The following is an 8,705-nucleotide window of genomic DNA, read 5'->3' on the forward strand; positions in this document are numbered from 1 at the left end:
GGGGGGGGGGGTGGGGGGGGGGGGGGGTGGGGGGGGGGGGGGGTGGGGGGGGGGGGGGGTGGGGGGGGGGGGGGGTGGGGGGGGGGGGGGGTGGGGGGGGGGGGGGGTGGGGGGGGGGGGGGGTGGGGGGGGGGGGGGGTGGGGGGGGGGGGGGGTGGGGGGGGGGGGGGGTGGGGGGGGGGGGGGGTGGGGGGGGGGGGGGGTGGGGGGGGGGGGGGGTGGGGGGGGGGGGGGGTGGGGGGGGGGGGGGGTGGGGGGGGGGGGGGGTGGGGGGGGGGGGGGGTGGGGGGGGGGGGGGGTGGGGGGGGGGGGGGGTGGGGGGGGGGGGGGGTGGGGGGGGGGGGGGGTGGGGGGGGGGGGGGGTGGGGGGGGGGGGGGGTGGGGGGGGGGGGGGGTGGGGGGGGGGGGGGGTGGGGGGGGGGGGGGGTGGGGGGGGGGGGGGGTGGGGGGGGGGGGGGGTGGGGGGGGGGGGGGGTGGGGGGGGGGGGGGGTGGGGGGGGGGGGGGGTGGGGGGGGGGGGGGGTGGGGGGGGGGGGGGGTGGGGGGGGGGGGGGGTGGGGGGGGGGGGGGGTGGGGGGGGGGGGGGGTGGGGGGGGGGGGGGGTGGGGGGGGGGGGGGGTGGGGGGGGGGGGGGGTGGGGGGGGGGGGGGGTGGGGGGGGGGGGGGGTGGGGGGGGGGGGGGGTGGGGGGGGGGGGGGGTGGGGGGGGGGGGGGGTGGGGGGGGGGGGGGGTGGGGGGGGGGGGGGGTGGGGGGGGGGGGGGGTGGGGGGGGGGGGGGGTGGGGGGGGGGGGGGGTGGGGGGGGGGGGGGGTGGGGGGGGGGGGGGGTGGGGGGGGGGGGGGGTGGGGGGGGGGGGGGGTGGGGGGGGGGGGGGGTGGGGGGGGGGGGGGGTGGGGGGGGGGGGGGGTGGGGGGGGGGGGGGGTGGGGGGGGGGGGGGGTGGGGGGGGGGGGGGGTGGGGGGGGGGGGGGGTGGGGGGGGGGGGGGGTGGGGGGGGGGGGGGGTGGGGGGGGGGGGGGGTGGGGGGGGGGGGGGGTGGGGGGGGGGGGGGGTGGGGGGGGGGGGGGGTGGGGGGGGGGGGGGGTGGGGGGGGGGGGGGGTGGGGGGGGGGGGGGGTGGGGGGGGGGGGGGGTGGGGGGGGGGGGGGGTGGGGGGGGGGGGGGGTGGGGGGGGGGGGGGGTGGGGGGGGGGGGGGGTGGGGGGGGGGGGGGGTGGGGGGGGGGGGGGGTGGGGGGGGGGGGGGGTGGGGGGGGGGGGGGGTGGGGGGGGGGGGGGGTGGGGGGGGGGGGGGGTGGGGGGGGGGGGGGGTGGGGGGGGGGGGGGGTGGGGGGGGGGGGGGGTGGGGGGGGGGGGGGGTGGGGGGGGGGGGGGGTGGGGGGGGGGGGGGGTGGGGGGGGGGGGGGGTGGGGGGGGGGGGGGGTGGGGGGGGGGGGGGGTGGGGGGGGGGGGGGGTGGGGGGGGGGGGGGGTGGGGGGGGGGGGGGGTGGGGGGGGGGGGGGGTGGGGGGGGGGGGGGGTGGGGGGGGGGGGGGGTGGGGGGGGGGGGGGGTGGGGGGGGGGGGGGGTGGGGGGGGGGGGGGGTGGGGGGGGGGGGGGGTGGGGGGGGGGGGGGGTGGGGGGGGGGGGGGGTGGGGGGGGGGGGGGGTGGGGGGGGGGGGGGGTGGGGGGGGGGGGGGGTGGGGGGGGGGGGGGGTGGGGGGGGGGGGGGGTGGGGGGGGGGGGGGGTGGGGGGGGGGGGGGGTGGGGGGGGGGGGGGGTGGGGGGGGGGGGGGGTGGGGGGGGGGGGGGGTGGGGGGGGGGGGGGGTGGGGGGGGGGGGGGGTGGGGGGGGGGGGGGGTGGGGGGGGGGGGGGGTGGGGGGGGGGGGGGGTGGGGGGGGGGGGGGGTGGGGGGGGGGGGGGGTGGGGGGGGGGGGGGGTGGGGGGGGGGGGGGGTGGGGGGGGGGGGGGGTGGGGGGGGGGGGGGGTGGGGGGGGGGGGGGGTGGGGGGGGGGGGGGGTGGGGGGGGGGGGGGGTGGGGGGGGGGGGGGGTGGGGGGGGGGGGGGGTGGGGGGGGGGGGGGGTGGGGGGGGGGGGGGGTGGGGGGGGGGGGGGGTGGGGGGGGGGGGGGGTGGGGGGGGGGGGGGGTGGGGGGGGGGGGGGGTGGGGGGGGGGGGGGGTGGGGGGGGGGGGGGGTGGGGGGGGGGGGGGGTGGGGGGGGGGGGGGGTGGGGGGGGGGGGGGGTGGGGGGGGGGGGGGGTGGGGGGGGGGGGGGGTGGGGGGGGGGGGGGGTGGGGGGGGGGGGGGGTGGGGGGGGGGGGGGGTGGGGGGGGGGGGGGGTGGGGGGGGGGGGGGGTGGGGGGGGGGGGGGGTGGGGGGGGGGGGGGGTGGGGGGGGGGGGGGGTGGGGGGGGGGGGGGGTGGGGGGGGGGGGGGGTGGGGGGGGGGGGGGGTGGGGGGGGGGGGGGGTGGGGGGGGGGGGGGGTGGGGGGGGGGGGGGGTGGGGGGGGGGGGGGGTGGGGGGGGGGGGGGGTGGGGGGGGGGGGGGGTGGGGGGGGGGGGGGGTGGGGGGGGGGGGGGGTGGGGGGGGGGGGGGGTGGGGGGGGGGGGGGGTGGGGGGGGGGGGGGGTGGGGGGGGGGGGGGGTGGGGGGGGGGGGGGGTGGGGGGGGGGGGGGGTGGGGGGGGGGGGGGGTGGGGGGGGGGGGGGGTGGGGGGGGGGGGGGGTGGGGGGGGGGGGGGGTGGGGGGGGGGGGGGGTGGGGGGGGGGGGGGGTGGGGGGGGGGGGGGGTGGGGGGGGGGGGGGGTGGGGGGGGGGGGGGGTGGGGGGGGGGGGGGGTGGGGGGGGGGGGGGGTGGGGGGGGGGGGGGGTGGGGGGGGGGGGGGGTGGGGGGGGGGGGGGGTGGGGGGGGGGGGGGGTGGGGGGGGGGGGGGGTGGGGGGGGGGGGGGGTGGGGGGGGGGGGGGGTGGGGGGGGGGGGGGGTGGGGGGGGGGGGGGGTGGGGGGGGGGGGGGGTGGGGGGGGGGGGGGGTGGGGGGGGGGGGGGGTGGGGGGGGGGGGGGGTGGGGGGGGGGGGGGGTGGGGGGGGGGGGGGGTGGGGGGGGGGGGGGGTGGGGGGGGGGGGGGGTGGGGGGGGGGGGGGGTGGGGGGGGGGGGGGGTGGGGGGGGGGGGGGGTGGGGGGGGGGGGGGGTGGGGGGGGGGGGGGGTGGGGGGGGGGGGGGGTGGGGGGGGGGGGGGGTGGGGGGGGGGGGGGGTGGGGGGGGGGGGGGGTGGGGGGGGGGGGGGGTGGGGGGGGGGGGGGGTGGGGGGGGGGGGGGGTGGGGGGGGGGGGGGGTGGGGGGGGGGGGGGGTGGGGGGGGGGGGGGGTGGGGGGGGGGGGGGGTGGGGGGGGGGGGGGGTGGGGGGGGGGGGGGGTGGGGGGGGGGGGGGGTGGGGGGGGGGGGGGGTGGGGGGGGGGGGGGGTGGGGGGGGGGGGGGGTGGGGGGGGGGGGGGGTGGGGGGGGGGGGGGGTGGGGGGGGGGGGGGGTGGGGGGGGGGGGGGGTGGGGGGGGGGGGGGGTGGGGGGGGGGGGGGGTGGGGGGGGGGGGGGGTGGGGGGGGGGGGGGGTGGGGGGGGGGGGGGGTGGGGGGGGGGGGGGGTGGGGGGGGGGGGGGGTGGGGGGGGGGGGGGGTGGGGGGGGGGGGGGGTGGGGGGGGGGGGGGGTGGGGGGGGGGGGGGGTGGGGGGGGGGGGGGGTGGGGGGGGGGGGGGGTGGGGGGGGGGGGGGGTGGGGGGGGGGGGGGGTGGGGGGGGGGGGGGGTGGGGGGGGGGGGGGGTGGGGGGGGGGGGGGGTGGGGGGGGGGGGGGGTGGGGGGGGGGGGGGGTGGGGGGGGGGGGGGGTGGGGGGGGGGGGGGGTGGGGGGGGGGGGGGGTGGGGGGGGGGGGGGGTGGGGGGGGGGGGGGGTGGGGGGGGGGGGGGGTGGGGGGGGGGGGGGGTGGGGGGGGGGGGGGGTGGGGGGGGGGGGGGGTGGGGGGGGGGGGGGGTGGGGGGGGGGGGGGGTGGGGGGGGGGGGGGGTGGGGGGGGGGGGGGGTGGGGGGGGGGGGGGGTGGGGGGGGGGGGGGGTGGGGGGGGGGGGGGGTGGGGGGGGGGGGGGGTGGGGGGGGGGGGGGGTGGGGGGGGGGGGGGGTGGGGGGGGGGGGGGGTGGGGGGGGGGGGGGGTGGGGGGGGGGGGGGGTGGGGGGGGGGGGGGGTGGGGGGGGGGGGGGGTGGGGGGGGGGGGGGGTGGGGGGGGGGGGGGGTGGGGGGGGGGGGGGGTGGGGGGGGGGGGGGGTGGGGGGGGGGGGGGGTGGGGGGGGGGGGGGGTGGGGGGGGGGGGGGGTGGGGGGGGGGGGGGGTGGGGGGGGGGGGGGGTGGGGGGGGGGGGGGGTGGGGGGGGGGGGGGGTGGGGGGGGGGGGGGGTGGGGGGGGGGGGGGGTGGGGGGGGGGGGGGGTGGGGGGGGGGGGGGGTGGGGGGGGGGGGGGGTGGGGGGGGGGGGGGGTGGGGGGGGGGGGGGGTGGGGGGGGGGGGGGGTGGGGGGGGGGGGGGGTGGGGGGGGGGGGGGGTGGGGGGGGGGGGGGGTGGGGGGGGGGGGGGGTGGGGGGGGGGGGGGGTGGGGGGGGGGGGGGGTGGGGGGGGGGGGGGGTGGGGGGGGGGGGGGGTGGGGGGGGGGGGGGGTGGGGGGGGGGGGGGGTGGGGGGGGGGGGGGGTGGGGGGGGGGGGGGGTGGGGGGGGGGGGGGGTGGGGGGGGGGGGGGGTGGGGGGGGGGGGGGGTGGGGGGGGGGGGGGGTGGGGGGGGGGGGGGGTGGGGGGGGGGGGGGGTGGGGGGGGGGGGGGGTGGGGGGGGGGGGGGGTGGGGGGGGGGGGGGGTGGGGGGGGGGGGGGGTGGGGGGGGGGGGGGGTGGGGGGGGGGGGGGGTGGGGGGGGGGGGGGGTGGGGGGGGGGGGGGGTGGGGGGGGGGGGGGGTGGGGGGGGGGGGGGGTGGGGGGGGGGGGGGGTGGGGGGGGGGGGGGGTGGGGGGGGGGGGGGGTGGGGGGGGGGGGGGGTGGGGGGGGGGGGGGGTGGGGGGGGGGGGGGGTGGGGGGGGGGGGGGGTGGGGGGGGGGGGGGGTGGGGGGGGGGGGGGGTGGGGGGGGGGGGGGGTGGGGGGGGGGGGGGGTGGGGGGGGGGGGGGGTGGGGGGGGGGGGGGGTGGGGGGGGGGGGGGGTGGGGGGGGGGGGGGGTGGGGGGGGGGGGGGGTGGGGGGGGGGGGGGGTGGGGGGGGGGGGGGGTGGGGGGGGGGGGGGGTGGGGGGGGGGGGGGGTGGGGGGGGGGGGGGGTGGGGGGGGGGGGGGGTGGGGGGGGGGGGGGGTGGGGGGGGGGGGGGGTGGGGGGGGGGGGGGGTGGGGGGGGGGGGGGGTGGGGGGGGGGGGGGGTGGGGGGGGGGGGGGGTGGGGGGGGGGGGGGGTGGGGGGGGGGGGGGGTGGGGGGGGGGGGGGGTGGGGGGGGGGGGGGGTGGGGGGGGGGGGGGGTGGGGGGGGGGGGGGGTGGGGGGGGGGGGGGGTGGGGGGGGGGGGGGGTGGGGGGGGGGGGGGGTGGGGGGGGGGGGGGGTGGGGGGGGGGGGGGGTGGGGGGGGGGGGGGGTGGGGGGGGGGGGGGGTGGGGGGGGGGGGGGGTGGGGGGGGGGGGGGGTGGGGGGGGGGGGGGGTGGGGGGGGGGGGGGGTGGGGGGGGGGGGGGGTGGGGGGGGGGGGGGGTGGGGGGGGGGGGGGGTGGGGGGGGGGGGGGGTGGGGGGGGGGGGGGGTGGGGGGGGGGGGGGGTGGGGGGGGGGGGGGGTGGGGGGGGGGGGGGGTGGGGGGGGGGGGGGGTGGGGGGGGGGGGGGGTGGGGGGGGGGGGGGGTGGGGGGGGGGGGGGGTGGGGGGGGGGGGGGGTGGGGGGGGGGGGGGGTGGGGGGGGGGGGGGGTGGGGGGGGGGGGGGGTGGGGGGGGGGGGGGGTGGGGGGGGGGGGGGGTGGGGGGGGGGGGGGGTGGGGGGGGGGGGGGGTGGGGGGGGGGGGGGGTGGGGGGGGGGGGGGGTGGGGGGGGGGGGGGGTGGGGGGGGGGGGGGGTGGGGGGGGGGGGGGGTGGGGGGGGGGGGGGGTGGGGGGGGGGGGGGGTGGGGGGGGGGGGGGGTGGGGGGGGGGGGGGGTGGGGGGGGGGGGGGGTGGGGGGGGGGGGGGGTGGGGGGGGGGGGGGGTGGGGGGGGGGGGGGGTGGGGGGGGGGGGGGGTGGGGGGGGGGGGGGGTGGGGGGGGGGGGGGGTGGGGGGGGGGGGGGGTGGGGGGGGGGGGGGGTGGGGGGGGGGGGGGGTGGGGGGGGGGGGGGGTGGGGGGGGGGGGGGGTGGGGGGGGGGGGGGGTGGGGGGGGGGGGGGGTGGGGGGGGGGGGGGGTGGGGGGGGGGGGGGGTGGGGGGGGGGGGGGGTGGGGGGGGGGGGGGGTGGGGGGGGGGGGGGGTGGGGGGGGGGGGGGGTGGGGGGGGGGGGGGGTGGGGGGGGGGGGGGGTGGGGGGGGGGGGGGGTGGGGGGGGGGGGGGGTGGGGGGGGGGGGGGGTGGGGGGGGGGGGGGGTGGGGGGGGGGGGGGGTGGGGGGGGGGGGGGGTGGGGGGGGGGGGGGGTGGGGGGGGGGGGGGGTGGGGGGGGGGGGGGGTGGGGGGGGGGGGGGGTGGGGGGGGGGGGGGGTGGGGGGGGGGGGGGGTGGGGGGGGGGGGGGGTGGGGGGGGGGGGGGGTGGGGGGGGGGGGGGGTGGGGGGGGGGGGGGGTGGGGGGGGGGGGGGGTGGGGGGGGGGGGGGGTGGGGGGGGGGGGGGGTGGGGGGGGGGGGGGGTGGGGGGGGGGGGGGGTGGGGGGGGGGGGGGGTGGGGGGGGGGGGGGGTGGGGGGGGGGGGGGGTGGGGGGGGGGGGGGGTGGGGGGGGGGGGGGGTGGGGGGGGGGGGGGGTGGGGGGGGGGGGGGGTGGGGGGGGGGGGGGGTGGGGGGGGGGGGGGGTGGGGGGGGGGGGGGGTGGGGGGGGGGGGGGGTGGGGGGGGGGGGGGGTGGGGGGGGGGGGGGGTGGGGGGGGGGGGGGGTGGGGGGGGGGGGGGGTGGGGGGGGGGGGGGGTGGGGGGGGGGGGGGGTGGGGGGGGGGGGGGGTGGGGGGGGGGGGGGGTGGGGGGGGGGGGGGGTGGGGGGGGGGGGGGGTGGGGGGGGGGGGGGGTGGGGGGGGGGGGGGGTGGGGGGGGGGGGGGGTGGGGGGGGGGGGGGGTGGGGGGGGGGGGGGGTGGGGGGGGGGGGGGGTGGGGGGGGGGGGGGGTGGGGGGGGGGGGGGGTGGGGGGGGGGGGGGGTGGGGGGGGGGGGGGGTGGGGGGGGGGGGGGGTGGGGGGGGGGGGGGGTGGGGGGGGGGGGGGGTGGGGGGGGGGGGGGGTGGGGGGGGGGGGGGGTGGGGGGGGGGGGGGGTGGGGGGGGGGGGGGGTGGGGGGGGGGGGGGGTGGGGGGGGGGGGGGGTGGGGGGGGGGGGGGGTGGGGGGGGGGGGGGGTGGGGGGGGGGGGGGGTGGGGGGGGGGGGGGGTGGGGGGGGGGGGGGGTGGGGGGGGGGGGGGGTGGGGGGGGGGGGGGGTGGGGGGGGGGGGGGGTGGGGGGGGGGGGGGGTGGGGGGGGGGGGGGGTGGGGGGGGGGGGGGGTGGGGGGGGGGGGGGGTGGGGGGGGGGGGGGGTGGGGGGGGGGGGGGGTGGGGGGGGGGGGGGGTGGGGGGGGGGGGGGGTGGGGGGGGGGGGGGGTGGGGGGGGGGGGGGGTGGGGGGGGGGGGGGGTGGGGGGGGGGGGGGGTGGGGGGGGGGGGGGGTGGGGGGGGGGGGGGGTGGGGGGGGGGGGGGGTGGGGGGGGGGGGGGGTGGGGGGGGGGGGGGGTGGGGGGGGGGGGGGGTGGGGGGGGGGGGGGGTGGGGGGGGGGGGGGGTGGGGGGGGGGGGGGGTGGGGGGGGGGGGGGGTGGGGGGGGGGGGGGGTGGGGGGGGGGGGGGGTGGGGGGGGGGGGGGGTGGGGGGGGGGGGGGGTGGGGGGGGGGGGGGGTGGGGGGGGGGGGGGGTGGGGGGGGGGGGGGGTGGGGGGGGGGGGGGGTGGGGGGGGGGGGGGGTGGGGGGGGGGGGGGGTGGGGGGGGGGGGGGGTGGGGGGGGGGGGGGGTGGGGGGGGGGGGGGGTGGGGGGGGGGGGGGGTGGGGGGGGGGGGGGGTGGGGGGGGGGGGGGGTGGGGGGGGGGGGGGGTGGGGGGGGGGGGGGGTGGGGGGGGGGGGGGGTGGGGGGGGGGGGGGGTGGGGGGGGGGGGGGGTGGGGGGGGGGGGGGGTGGGGGGGGGGGGGGGTGGGGGGGGGGGGGGGTGGGGGGGGGGGGGGGTGGGGGGGGGGGGGGGTGGGGGGGGGGGGGGGTGGGGGGGGGGGGGGGTGGGGGGGGGGGGGGGTGGGGGGGGGGGGGGGTGGGGGGGGGGGGGGGTGGGGGGGGGGGGGGGTGGGGGGGGGGGGGGGTGGGGGGGGGGGGGGGTGGGGGGGGGGGGGGGTGGGGGGGGGGGGGGGTGGGGGGGGGGGGGGGTGGGGGGGGGGGGGGGTGGGGGGGGGGGGGGGTGGGGGGGGGGGGGGGTGGGGGGGGGGGGGGGTGGGGGGGGGGGGGGGTGGGGGGGGGGGGGGGTGGGGGGGGGGGGGGGTGGGGGGGGGGGGGGGTGGGGGGGGGGGGGGGTGGGGG

Source organism: Sphaerodactylus townsendi, linkage group LG03 (genome assembly GCF_021028975.2).
Source record: "Sphaerodactylus townsendi isolate TG3544 linkage group LG03, MPM_Stown_v2.3, whole genome shotgun sequence".
NCBI classification, from domain to species: domain Eukaryota; kingdom Metazoa; phylum Chordata; class Lepidosauria; order Squamata; family Sphaerodactylidae; genus Sphaerodactylus; species Sphaerodactylus townsendi.